Source organism: Thermobia domestica, chromosome 1 (genome assembly GCF_964235325.1).
Source record: "Thermobia domestica chromosome 1, izTheDome1.hap1.1, whole genome shotgun sequence".
Classification (NCBI taxonomy): Eukaryota; Metazoa; Arthropoda; class Insecta; order Zygentoma; family Lepismatidae; genus Thermobia; species Thermobia domestica.
This window is the reverse complement of record NC_137454.1, coordinates 389,954,889-389,966,358: the sequence shown is the minus strand read 5'-3', so window position 1 is coordinate 389,966,358 and position 11,470 is coordinate 389,954,889. Positions and strand designations below refer to the sequence as shown.

The 11,470-nt window shown below is 35.4% G+C and overlaps 1 protein-coding gene across 3 annotated transcripts in view; it reads left to right on the top strand.

Annotated features, from left to right (window-relative positions):
- Window positions 1-790: 790 nt before the first annotated feature.
- LOC145665169 (uncharacterized) overlaps window positions 791-11,470 on the top strand; it is a 32,333-nt gene continuing 21,653 nt past the window's right edge. The window contains exon 1 of one of the 3 annotated variants that reach the window (XM_081732456.1): window positions 791-956. The gene's annotated coding sequence lies outside the window, so the exon portion shown is untranslated. Of the gene's footprint in view, window positions 1,284-7,967; window positions 10,988-11,470 lie in introns of those variants that run through there. The other 2 variants (XM_081732453.1, XM_081732459.1) reach the window with 2 other exon arrangements.

Below are 11,470 nucleotides of genomic sequence, written 5' to 3'. Positions count from 1 at the left end.
CTGAAAGGGGCGTTGAACTTAAAATCAACTGAACTCAACAAATTTAGTAAGCTGTTCGTTTCTTCAAAAAACAAAGATTACTTCTGTTTATTACGGGATATCAAATTAGTTTCAAAACTCTCAACGCAATCATGATGATCAGTAGCGTACCCAGGAATTTATTTCTGGAGGGGTCCAAACTAAATATGAAGGTATTTTATATTAAAATTCCTAAAATTGCCCCTAAAATTAGGCTAAATTTTTAAAAATTCGAAATTTCGGGGGGGGGGGGGTCCGGACGCCCGGTCCCCCTTCTGCGTACGTCCCTGATGATGATTCATGTGGATGTACGGGGAAATAAGAAGTGTTTATAAGAACTATGACCTGCCGAAAATAGTAGTACTGAAAATGCAGAAAATAAACACAACCCATCTACAATCCAACGATGGTACATCCAGTTCCAGCGCCTCGGCTAGCTGCGATGTCATCGATGAAGACTAATTTCAATTAAACAGATAATATGGCTGCTGTTTTTTACAAATCAGATGAGTTGATGGATTTTACTGTAATTTAGACATGTATGTTGCTTGTTAGTCTTCCGCGAATAAATTTCTACATTTCAGGTTTTACTATAACTCACTTAAAATCCTACACACAAACAGGGGGTTTAAAATCTACAATGTGGACTATAACTTTGCTGTTCAAAATCTATTCTTTTTTTTTTTTTTTTTTTTTTTTTTTTTGCGTAAAAAAGTTTATTTCTGAAGATCAACTAGCCTATTTTCTTCAGAGGTTGTTAGCAACACTGTTGAGCATAGTCATAGCAACAACAAACAAATTGGACAATTTTATTTCAAAAATCAACTTTGTGAAGTATACATAAAACAATTTTACATCTGTGACTTGTAGGATTTATCCCTAATTACTTATTTCTTTAACCGCGAGTATATTTGTAGAAGAAAAGAAAATATACCTACGTGAGTATATGTTTTAAATTTACAATTCACCGAAATTTGTCCTTTATGAATATGTCCTTCCATGGAAAGTAGGCCTACTTAATCTTATCTGTAAATATGCCAGAATGTGGTGCGCCTAAAGTAAACCAGCAATACATAAGATAAGAGTATTGAGGACATTGATAGGAACCGGTAGAACATGGAGAATTTAGTATTAATTTCAAAAAATATTCGTTGTGAATCATATATAAAACAATTTTGGGATTAACTGCTGTATCGTCGGACCAATATTACGAAAATTATGGAATCAATTCTTAAAGTTTGTGAGGAAGAATGAGTGAAAGTCAGGTAAGGGAAATAGTAACAGATAAGAATTGTTGCATTTGTGTTTGTTTTTGATGATGTAAGCGGCACTATATGTGGAGGCAGATGGACTATTTCGCGGAGAGGTACACCTGTTTTACTGTACGGATCCATACATTGTAAAATGTAATGAAAGATTTGCTGAAGTCTTTTATTTAGCCATGTTATGTTGAGAAAAAAAAAAAAAACAGTCCAACCTGTTCCTACTAGTACTACTACTACTGCTACTCCTACTACTGCTTATACTCAGTAGCGTCATTTCAGATTTTGTTTGGGGGAGCAAGACTAGTGATGGGCAGTGGGAATATTCCCGGTGGGAAGGAATTTAAAAATGGTTATATTCCCGGGCTTTTCCCCGACCTATAAATTCCCGGGAAGGAATTATTTTCATTTCTTTATCTTCCAAATTATAAGAACCATATGACTAATTACTTTATTTTAATATATTATGATTTACTTCTAGGTTTTAAAGAATTTGCAAGTTAAAAAAATTAAAATTATTTCACGGTACGTTATATAACTAATAATATGACTTTTTAAGTTCCATTTCCATTTACACTAAAAAGTAGGGTAATTGGTTAGTACTGGAGGTCAAAACTAGCAAAAAGTAGGATGGTTTATGGAGAAATGAGTTCATAGTGATGTTCAATTAGTCAAGAAAGTATCGAACATATTTTTTTAATGCAGTAGGGGATTTATACAAAACGGAAAGGTAAGTGGAAGGGATTTATGTGAGAAAAGAAAGTGAACTGTTGGTAACGAAGATAGAAAACAACATGCCATGTGGGGCTCTAACCCGTCCTCATTCGCTAACGCTCGCTCCGCAATGCTGTCTGAATTTAGCGTTGGTAACGTAATTTAACGTATGAAACCTAAAACAACCGCATCGGAATAGAATATCGCAAAAAAGTAGGTGCAAAAGCTGGCCCCCAATGCTAAAGAACAGCCAAAATTAGCCAAGTACTAACTTACAAATGATGAAAAGGAACCATTTTGTAAAGTAATTTAGAATTATGTAGAAATAGAGATGAAGTACTATTAATAAACCCTGAACCACCATTAGTAATAAACATCGGTCTGTCTCCTCTCTCTGACTCGAATTTCTGAGGAGGTACTCGGACTTCTTTTACATGTGAATTAATGTATGGAATTTCAAGAAATAGGTAGAATGAAAGGTCGTGTATGGCAATGTTACGTGCTAGAATATAAAGATAAGTAAGTATCTTGCAAATTTTGTGAACATAAATATGTATGCGAAAATGTTGATAAATTGGTGAGATATGTATCTTCTAGCATTTATCCAATCTAATTGGTTTATAACATAAATTTAATGTGTTTATAATATCACTAATAGAGTCAAGTTGAGCAAATACACTTACATATAAATTTAAACTGTTTCTATATAATTTTTCGCACATATTTAAATGATAGAACATATTGTAAATAAATATACATTTATTCGTACTCTCTAAATATAATAAAGTGTTAATAAAGTAACATAGTACCATTTAGAATATACATTTTAAAGAATCCTCTGTGGACAACAGTAATAATATGCTGTGATATAAAATTTAATTCAACTTTGAAATCATAATATAGAATAGAATGCAATTTTCTTTCTGATTGTACATAAATTCCCATTTCGGGAATCTTCCTGGGAACATTCCCGAAAAATATCTTCCCGGAAATTTACCCATCACTAAGCAAGACTCCCTGATTTAAGTAAAATTTCCCTTGTTTCACTGACTTACTACTATTCTATTGATAAAATCTATATAAATCTGAAACTAAGGGGGGCAAGTGTCTTTCCATGCCCCCCTGCTTATACTGTTCATACTTATAGTAAAACTGCACGCCTAATAACGTACTGTAACGTAACTTAATGTATTGCAACCAAATGTAACTCAATGCAGTACAATTGGGTCCATTTTTTTTCGATTTTTAAGTTGATCCGGTGATACAGCACTAATGTCCAATAATGCATCTGTGACCTATTTGGTCTAGGAATTAATTCGTGCGGTTGGTACGCACACATTGAAGCTGTAGTACAAACACAAAATACATAAATACCTTAAGAAAAATATTGTCCATCGCTAGCCACCACTTTCGCCCATCTGTCAGGCAATGTACGGATTCCGTGGCGAAAGAAGTCCTCATCCTTGGAAGCGATCCAGTCAGAGACCCATGTTTCGATATCTTCTGAAGAAGTAAACCGCTGTCCAATCAAATCGTTGTTCATGCAATCGAACAAGTAGTAGTCCGAAGGAGCAACGTCTGGTGAATACGGCGGGTGGGGTAAAACTTCCCATCCGACATTTTCTAAATAGGTTTTGACCGGTTTTGCGACATGTGGGCGAGCGTTATCATGTTGAACAATAAGTTTATCATGTCTGTTCTCCCATTCTGGTCGTGTTCTGGCCAGAGCTTGCTTCAAACGCATTAATTGTCGTCGATAACGTTCTCCATTCATAGTTTCACCCGGTTGCAGCAGCTCATAGTACACCACACCTTTCATATCCCACCATATGCACAGCATAACCTTTGCACAGTGAATATCTCGTTTTGGTTGTGATGGACCTGGTTCACCTGGTTTCACCCAGGCCTTTTTTCGTTTAGGGTTCTCGTAATTGATCCACTTCTCATCACCCGTAATAATTCGATGCAGAAACCCGTTTCTGCGCTGTCGTTGAAGCAGCAATTCGCAAATGGTTTTTCGTCTTTCAACGTCTCTGTCTTTCAATTCATGTGGAACCCAATGTGACATTTTTTGAATCATTCCCATGGCTTTCAAGCGTTTGGAGACTGTTGTTTGATCAACGCCTAATGCTGCTGCAAGTTGTTCCTGCGTTTGACACGAATCCTGCTCGAGCAATGCTGTCAATTCTTCGTCTTGAAATTTTTTTGGCTGTCCAGCTCGCTCTTGGTCTGCCAAGCCGAAATCACCACTTCTAAACCGTGCAAACCACTTCTGACACGTTCCCTCAGCTAGAGCATGGTCACCATACACTTCCACCAAAATACGATGACTTTCAGTCGCACTTTTCTGCATGTTAAAGTAATGGAGCAGGACACCCCGCAAAAACACTTTATCAGGCACAAATTGCGCCATGTTCACTTAACTACAAACTGGTGTTGTTGACTCTTTAATCCACTGCCCTTTACTACGAATGATACGCGATGACAGGGGTTTGCAACACATGTGTGGATACACGGAACTGTGGGACGCTCCGTTCGTTGCGCCATCTCTTGTCCACCCGCACGAATTAATTCCTAGACCAAATATAAGATGTTTCTCTTAGCACCAACGGCACCGATTTCTCTGTAACTTTGGGAAGACTCATTCATTAAAAAAAAAAAAAAACATATAACAATAATAAATACATGGAGGCTCACATGAGCAAGGTGACCAGAACTTTTACTTGCAAAAACGGGACACATGCGAATCGGCGGCGAGCGGGGGGAGAGGGGATAAATATGTGACTTCCAGATTGCATTTTGGTACTCAACAGTGTTTTTAATTTACAAAATACACAAGTAAGAATGTTAACACAGCGTTTCTAACTTAAGTACTACCGAACAATATTTTTAACTACTTGAACTCTCAGAAATCGAACTCAATTCCCACTTGAACCACAGAACATTCAATTCTCGTTTGAACATTCAGAAGTTCCAGACAAGGCTCAACCTTCCCATTGAGTGTTGGTACGGAAGAGTGTAGAATTTGCATTGACCATTTAGATTTTGAATAACAATTACGTGGCACCTGGGTCATTTTTGCTTAAAAACGGGACATTAGGCGTCCCGTTTGAGAATCGGATAAAAACGGGAAAACTTGAAAAAAATACTATCCAGGCTAAAACGGGACGTCTGGTCACATTCCACATGAGCTTTGAAAAGAGGAGCCCTTGCTTACCGCTTATTTTTTAACCGTTATGCTGCTTAGTGTGTTTGTAGAAGAAAATATACCAATGTGAGTTTAAAAATTTTAAATCACAATGTGGCAACGTGAATTTATATATGTTTATAAATTATGTTACGGGTTAACTTTGCAATGCCCGCTCCAGCTGGTATACTCAGAAAAAAAAATAAAAATATGTCAAAACTTCCCTAAGCTTAAAATTGAGCTAACCCGCTCCTTTCCCGATGCGCAGGTGGACCGAGTATATTAAAGTTTACGCCACAATTAGTATTTCACGTAAAAATTTCGTACTCCTAATGGTCCTCATTATCCTCAAGAATTTTTTTGCTCTCATCACAAAATCCTACTTAGCATAGATGGATTTCACGGAGGTCACAAGAAATAATTTTGTGCAGTTTTACTTTACGAATCCAGAGATTCTAAGATGTACAGAACATTTGGCGAAGTTTTAAATCTGCTCATTTTATGTCGCGAAGAGAACCCAACCATCCTCTGCGGAGCTTCTAACCGTTTCCTATTACTACTCCTACTCCTGTTACAAGTACTTGTACCTATGGATCTGCATAGTAAAACTGGACGAATATTTCTTCAAAACGTACATTCTTTCATGTTTTGTGTTTAATTTCTCGGTAGAAGAGAAAAATGAAATTAAATCTTTGAGTTTTACGTCCCACGGTTATGCCGGTTATGCTAAAGGAGACGGTGATTATGAGAAATGAATGAAATGGAGGAATGAAGAAAGTGGGAGGAAACGGGAGAACCCCGAGAAAACCCAAGCACACAGTTTTTGTCCACCACAAAGTTCACTTGGAGGGGCTGGGATCGAACCCTGGACGCTAAGCACCAGAGGTGAATCCTCTACCACTGAGCGACCGCGGTCCCTCGGCAGAAGAGAGAATACGTACAACGAAAAAGAAACGGATTTGTGCTAAGTGGCCAACAAATAATTTGTTTGCCCTGTAAAAAAAAAAAAAAAAAAAATCAGACGGTGCGAATCTGGTACAGTAGTGTGTGTTCTTAGATCAGGCTAGTAATTGCATATCTTGGGAAAGATTCCTCCTGGGTTCCTCTCCTTCCTACAAATCAGTCACTCAGAAATAATTTTCGTAAATCTAAAGGGAACAATTGGCTGCTGGCGGTTTTGTTGTACAGTATGCAAATTATGAAGTGACTCTGCTGCAAAAAGATTACCGTCACGTTCACTAAGTTCCTTTTCCAAATATATAGGAATGACATTATCACATATATTTTCTTGCCATTTTTGTGCTAAGACGAGATACAATCGCTATCGGACAAGAACACCAACAGAATAGTAAAGATAATTTGCGCTTCACCTAGTAACTAAGTTACGATCTATGAAATCCAGGGAATAATATAAGATTTCTAACTTCGTACAATTACGAAGGAAAATATTAATCTTGATTGAAAACATGCCTTTATGTGAGCACAGTCTCTGTACGCCTGACTCTCTTTCTGCATACGTGTTTAGTACTCAATTTTAATACAGGATGACACACGGGAGATGGACTGTTTTGAACTGCATAGTACTAAGAGTGCGGCGGTGGGGATAGTTCTGCTCTACGGAAGACTTCATTTCATTTACTCAATCACTGGTCAGTTCCTATTGAGGAATGAGACTTGCAACGTCGATTGTTTGTCTATGACAGTTTCATGAGAAGTGGTGAGTCTATTACAGCTATTCAGCGATTATTTCTTGCGCGGTTTAATGTCGGTTGACATGGAGCTGTTCCGCGCCGTAATACAATGATTAGATTGGTGATAGATTTCAGATCGACTGGAGACATACTGGATAAAAAGCATCCTTGCCCGAGACGCAGTGCAGCGACACCAGAAAATGTTCAGACTTGAGTCCTGCATTCGAAATTATAGACGTCACCTTGACGGCATTATTTTTCACAAATAACTGAAATAGCAAATAATGAGCTTTGTTAACTAAAATGGCAAGTAATGGGCTTTGATTTTATGCAAATAAACAAGCATTAAATTTTCAAATTGGTTGAGTATTACTTCATTATAAACCGTCAACCTGTCGTGTGGCACCCTGTATGTCATTCGAAAATTAATAGTAGTAATAACAAGTTGAGAAGATTTTTGCCTTAGATTGAAAGAAATACTGGGGAAACACCTGCAACCCTGTAGTTCGATCAAAAAAACTCCGGTTTTTTTTTTTTTTTTTTTTTTTAGCTCAAGGAGGAAACATTCAGTGTCTCGCAGGAAAAGGAACTTGAGATGAACATTGTCAGGCAACTATAATATATTGTTTGATTGGAACCAATATTTGTAAAAAAAAAAAAAAAAAGTGCTTATAAGGTAAAGATATACGTACAGATTTTCTTTAGGTTCGCTACTCGAAATAATTGCTGAAAAAATATATTTGTTTCACTAACTTCCTTTTTATTGTCCCATGAAGGACTTGCGCTTGCCAACATGAAAGTATGTCGCTTGGCCTAGGTTAAGTTTTATGAAACCACGAGAAGAAATTGTTGAAAATTTACAATTCTTTTACGATTTACGTATAAATATAGCTTCTAGATGTATAACGTAACAACTACACTATAAAAAATCACCAACCTGTTTTGGCAGCCTATAGGAAGCACAAATGCTCTCTACCCCGAGTCATAGCAGGGCATGTGCGGGACCGTGTGAAAAGGGAGCAGGCTTGTCAGAGTAGGTATTTATAAGCGTAAACAAGTCAGTGAAGGGAAGTGGTTTGGTACATGTTTCAATTGCACTTGCTATGATTTCATACTAGTAACACTACACTTGTATATAAAATGTAGCGTCTGTACACTCTATAGAAATACAGCGCTATTGTGAAGTAGCATCTAACAGAGCCGTTTTCATACGCATTTACTTATTAAATCCGTCATACATCAGTTTTAATGACAACTGTGGTACCCGTGCACTTGTAAACCTAAAATACAACTGCATTATTTTGTATTAAATTTCGTTGCTTGCAGAAACTTATTCAATTAATATACGTGCAAAGTGTTCCATTTTATTGTAAATCTTCGAAAATGTGCGCCAAAATTGCACCAGCTCCGAGATTTTTCATTTTATTTTTATTTATTTATTTTTTTATTTTTTTAAATTTTTTTTTGTCAAGAAAGCTATTAATAAGAACAGGGATTTAATTTAGTAAATTTATTTTAAAAGTTTGGTTGAAAAGAAAGGTAACATAGTTCTGTAGCCATAAGTTTTAGTTAAGTTTTTAAAAGTTATCGAATTAGTTGTTAATATATATGCCGATTAGGAAGTTCAATGTTAAGATTTGATTGATATTGATTTTGGTGTTTTAAATATCGAAAAATATCGTTAATTTTCAAAACTAAAATACCATGCGAGCAAGTATCTATCTATGAGATGTTTTAGTTCGTTAAAATATACCATCTACCCACGCTCGTAATACGTTTGATCTTTCTTTAATGTAATTTAGGTAGCGCTGGACTGTAAAAAGTTTAGAAGGGTATATGCCCCATTACATCTTTTACAAGATCTCTATAAATACTCTAAACTTATCCTGTCCGCCATCTGCGTGAAAGTCCATTTCTTTTCTGGTAGGAACACATGTTAGAATACAATCTTAGCCAGTATGTCTATGTTTCATATAACATTGCTACTACATTAGACGCTAAACGCAAATAGAAACAAAAAACAAAAAATACAACAAGTTACTAGAAGAATTATAGAGAATTAAATACTGGGGAAATGAAAGTATCCGGGAAGGCAAGACCAGCGAATTAAAGCATGCGGTAACGACAAGAAAATAAATTTAACTAGAAATTGCTACCGCTATATGCATTTGAGTAAAGACGAAATGCAGGATAGAACAAGCAAATCTCTCCATAAAATATTACGGTATGTCGAAAATGTTATCCATTTTTAAGTGGAAAGTTTTGTTTATCATTGCTGTCATGTTTTATTTTAAAAATATGAGCTAATGATATAGTAGAAGATATTTTAGTTTCGTCGTTTTCTGTACTCATGCTACAGTGATCGTACGTTGAGTATTGGTAAATTTATTTGAAAGAAGAGAGAGAGAAGAAAGAATCGTACCTCGAGTAACTGTAATAATGTATAAGAAAATAATAAAGATATCGAGGAAAGAAAATAGAGGCCTATGATATCTTGTGTGTAAGTAGAAGAATATAATTGTTTAGGCTTTTCTTTGACAAGCTGTAAAATTTTTTAAAAAAATTGTATGTCGGTGAGAATTTCGATATATCTGTATAGTTCTGTATTTTCGGCATTTAGGTATATCATTATTTCGATACAAGTAGTAGCAAAATTTCGGATACTCTAAAGTACTGCTTTCAGTATTTTTTCATCCCTAGTGTGATCGCAAACAATGATATCCCACTAACTCGACTCAGAAGCGGCAACTACCATTGTCTTCCTTCATTGTCTGCTGCTCTCGCCTGTTCTTGTTACGCCACTGTCATAAGGACTTCAGTTTCTAAAGCTCAACATGCAATAATATAAATATGACACTAACATCACGAAAAAAAGAAAACTGCACAGAAATTTTTTATGAGGTAGTTTTTCCTAAGACTGAAGTAGATATTCTCCGATCGAAAAATCCCCAAACAGGCGCCATCGTCTACATGCAGATTCTTTTTGATAAGCAGGCAGACCGACGTCTATTACTAAACTTGGTTCGCAGACTATTTGTGGTACTTAATTTCTATTTCTACAGAATTTCTACATTACCTTACAAACTGGCTCCTTTTCATTATTTGTAAGTTAGTATTTTGCTTCTTTATAGTGCAAATGGAAGTGGAATTTAGATTAGATTTATTAATCATTCTCTGGACCATGCTACATGTGCATTTGTACAAAATAATATAGAACTCGTCAGTACATAATTTGGATACAATATTTAAAACAAATACAATGCTCTAGTGTTCAACAACTTGTGAAAATAGATATAGGCTAAACCAATTCTACAATCTATATAACAATAATATATATATATATATATATATATATAATAGATAGATATAAACTTATTTATTATCTTAGTTACTGTATATTTGTATTTACCATCTTGACTATACATAAAACTACATCAACTGACATAAATCCAGTATATACAATTGGAATTTATTTACTTTTGCATGTTTCAAACTTTGCTGCTAAGATATTCATTTGCAGTATAAAATGATTTATAATAGCAGTTTGCGCTCTGAGTTCACAAAGAAACTCTTTCCATGACTCGTTTTTTTATGTACCCAGGTAGTTTATTGTACAAATTTGCACCCATATAGATGTGTGATTTTCCGTATCCTGATGTTGTATGATACACTGTGGATAAGTTATCTTTTCCACGCGCAAGGTAGTTGTGAGTATCACCATCTCTTTTAATATTATCTAAGAATCATATTATTAATTAGTTATATAAAGTATAGTCAACGAATTTTAATTTTTTAGCATCCAGATAATTTAAAACCTAGAAGTAAATAATAAGAAATCAAAGTAATTAGTTATATGGTTCCTATACCATAATTTAGAAAATAAAGTAAAGAAAAGGAAATATATTCCCTCCCAGGAATGTATGTGCCGGAGGAAAAAACTGAAATATTCTATTTTTTATTTTCTGTCCCACTGGGAATATTCCCACTGTCTATCGCTACGAGTGCCACGTCGCTCTAACCTAAGCTAACCATAGAGATTCTAACCAAGCATCTTGAGGTCACTTCGTACTGTTCTTCAACAAATTGTGTACAGAGTTTGTCAACGTACTGCGTAGGTATGCGAAGTGTCGTAATAATTACTTTAAGGATTATCTCGATTTTTCAGGTAGTCTAAAATTTGAATAGCATTGCTGTCGTGTTTTGTTTTTAAAATATAAGCTAGTGATACAGTAGATGATGTTTTTGTTTTGGTGTTTTCTGTGCTCATGCAGCAGTGGTCATACGTTGAATATTAATAAATTTATTTGAAAGGAAAGAGAAAAAATGAGCAAGAATCGTACTTCGGTAAAATGTAATAATGTGTAAGAAAATTATAATGATATGCAAGAAAGAAAATTTAGGCCTATATATCGTATTTAAGTACAAGAAGATAAACCGCAATATGGAGAGTCGTTTTGACGAATGATTAGCGTCATGCTAAAGGCCTGACTACTACACGAAACATATGTTAGTCGAGCTCTTTAGTATGATACTAAGCACGTGTCAGAACGACTCTGCATAAGGCCTAATAAGTTTTTCTTTGATGAGGGGTAAAATTT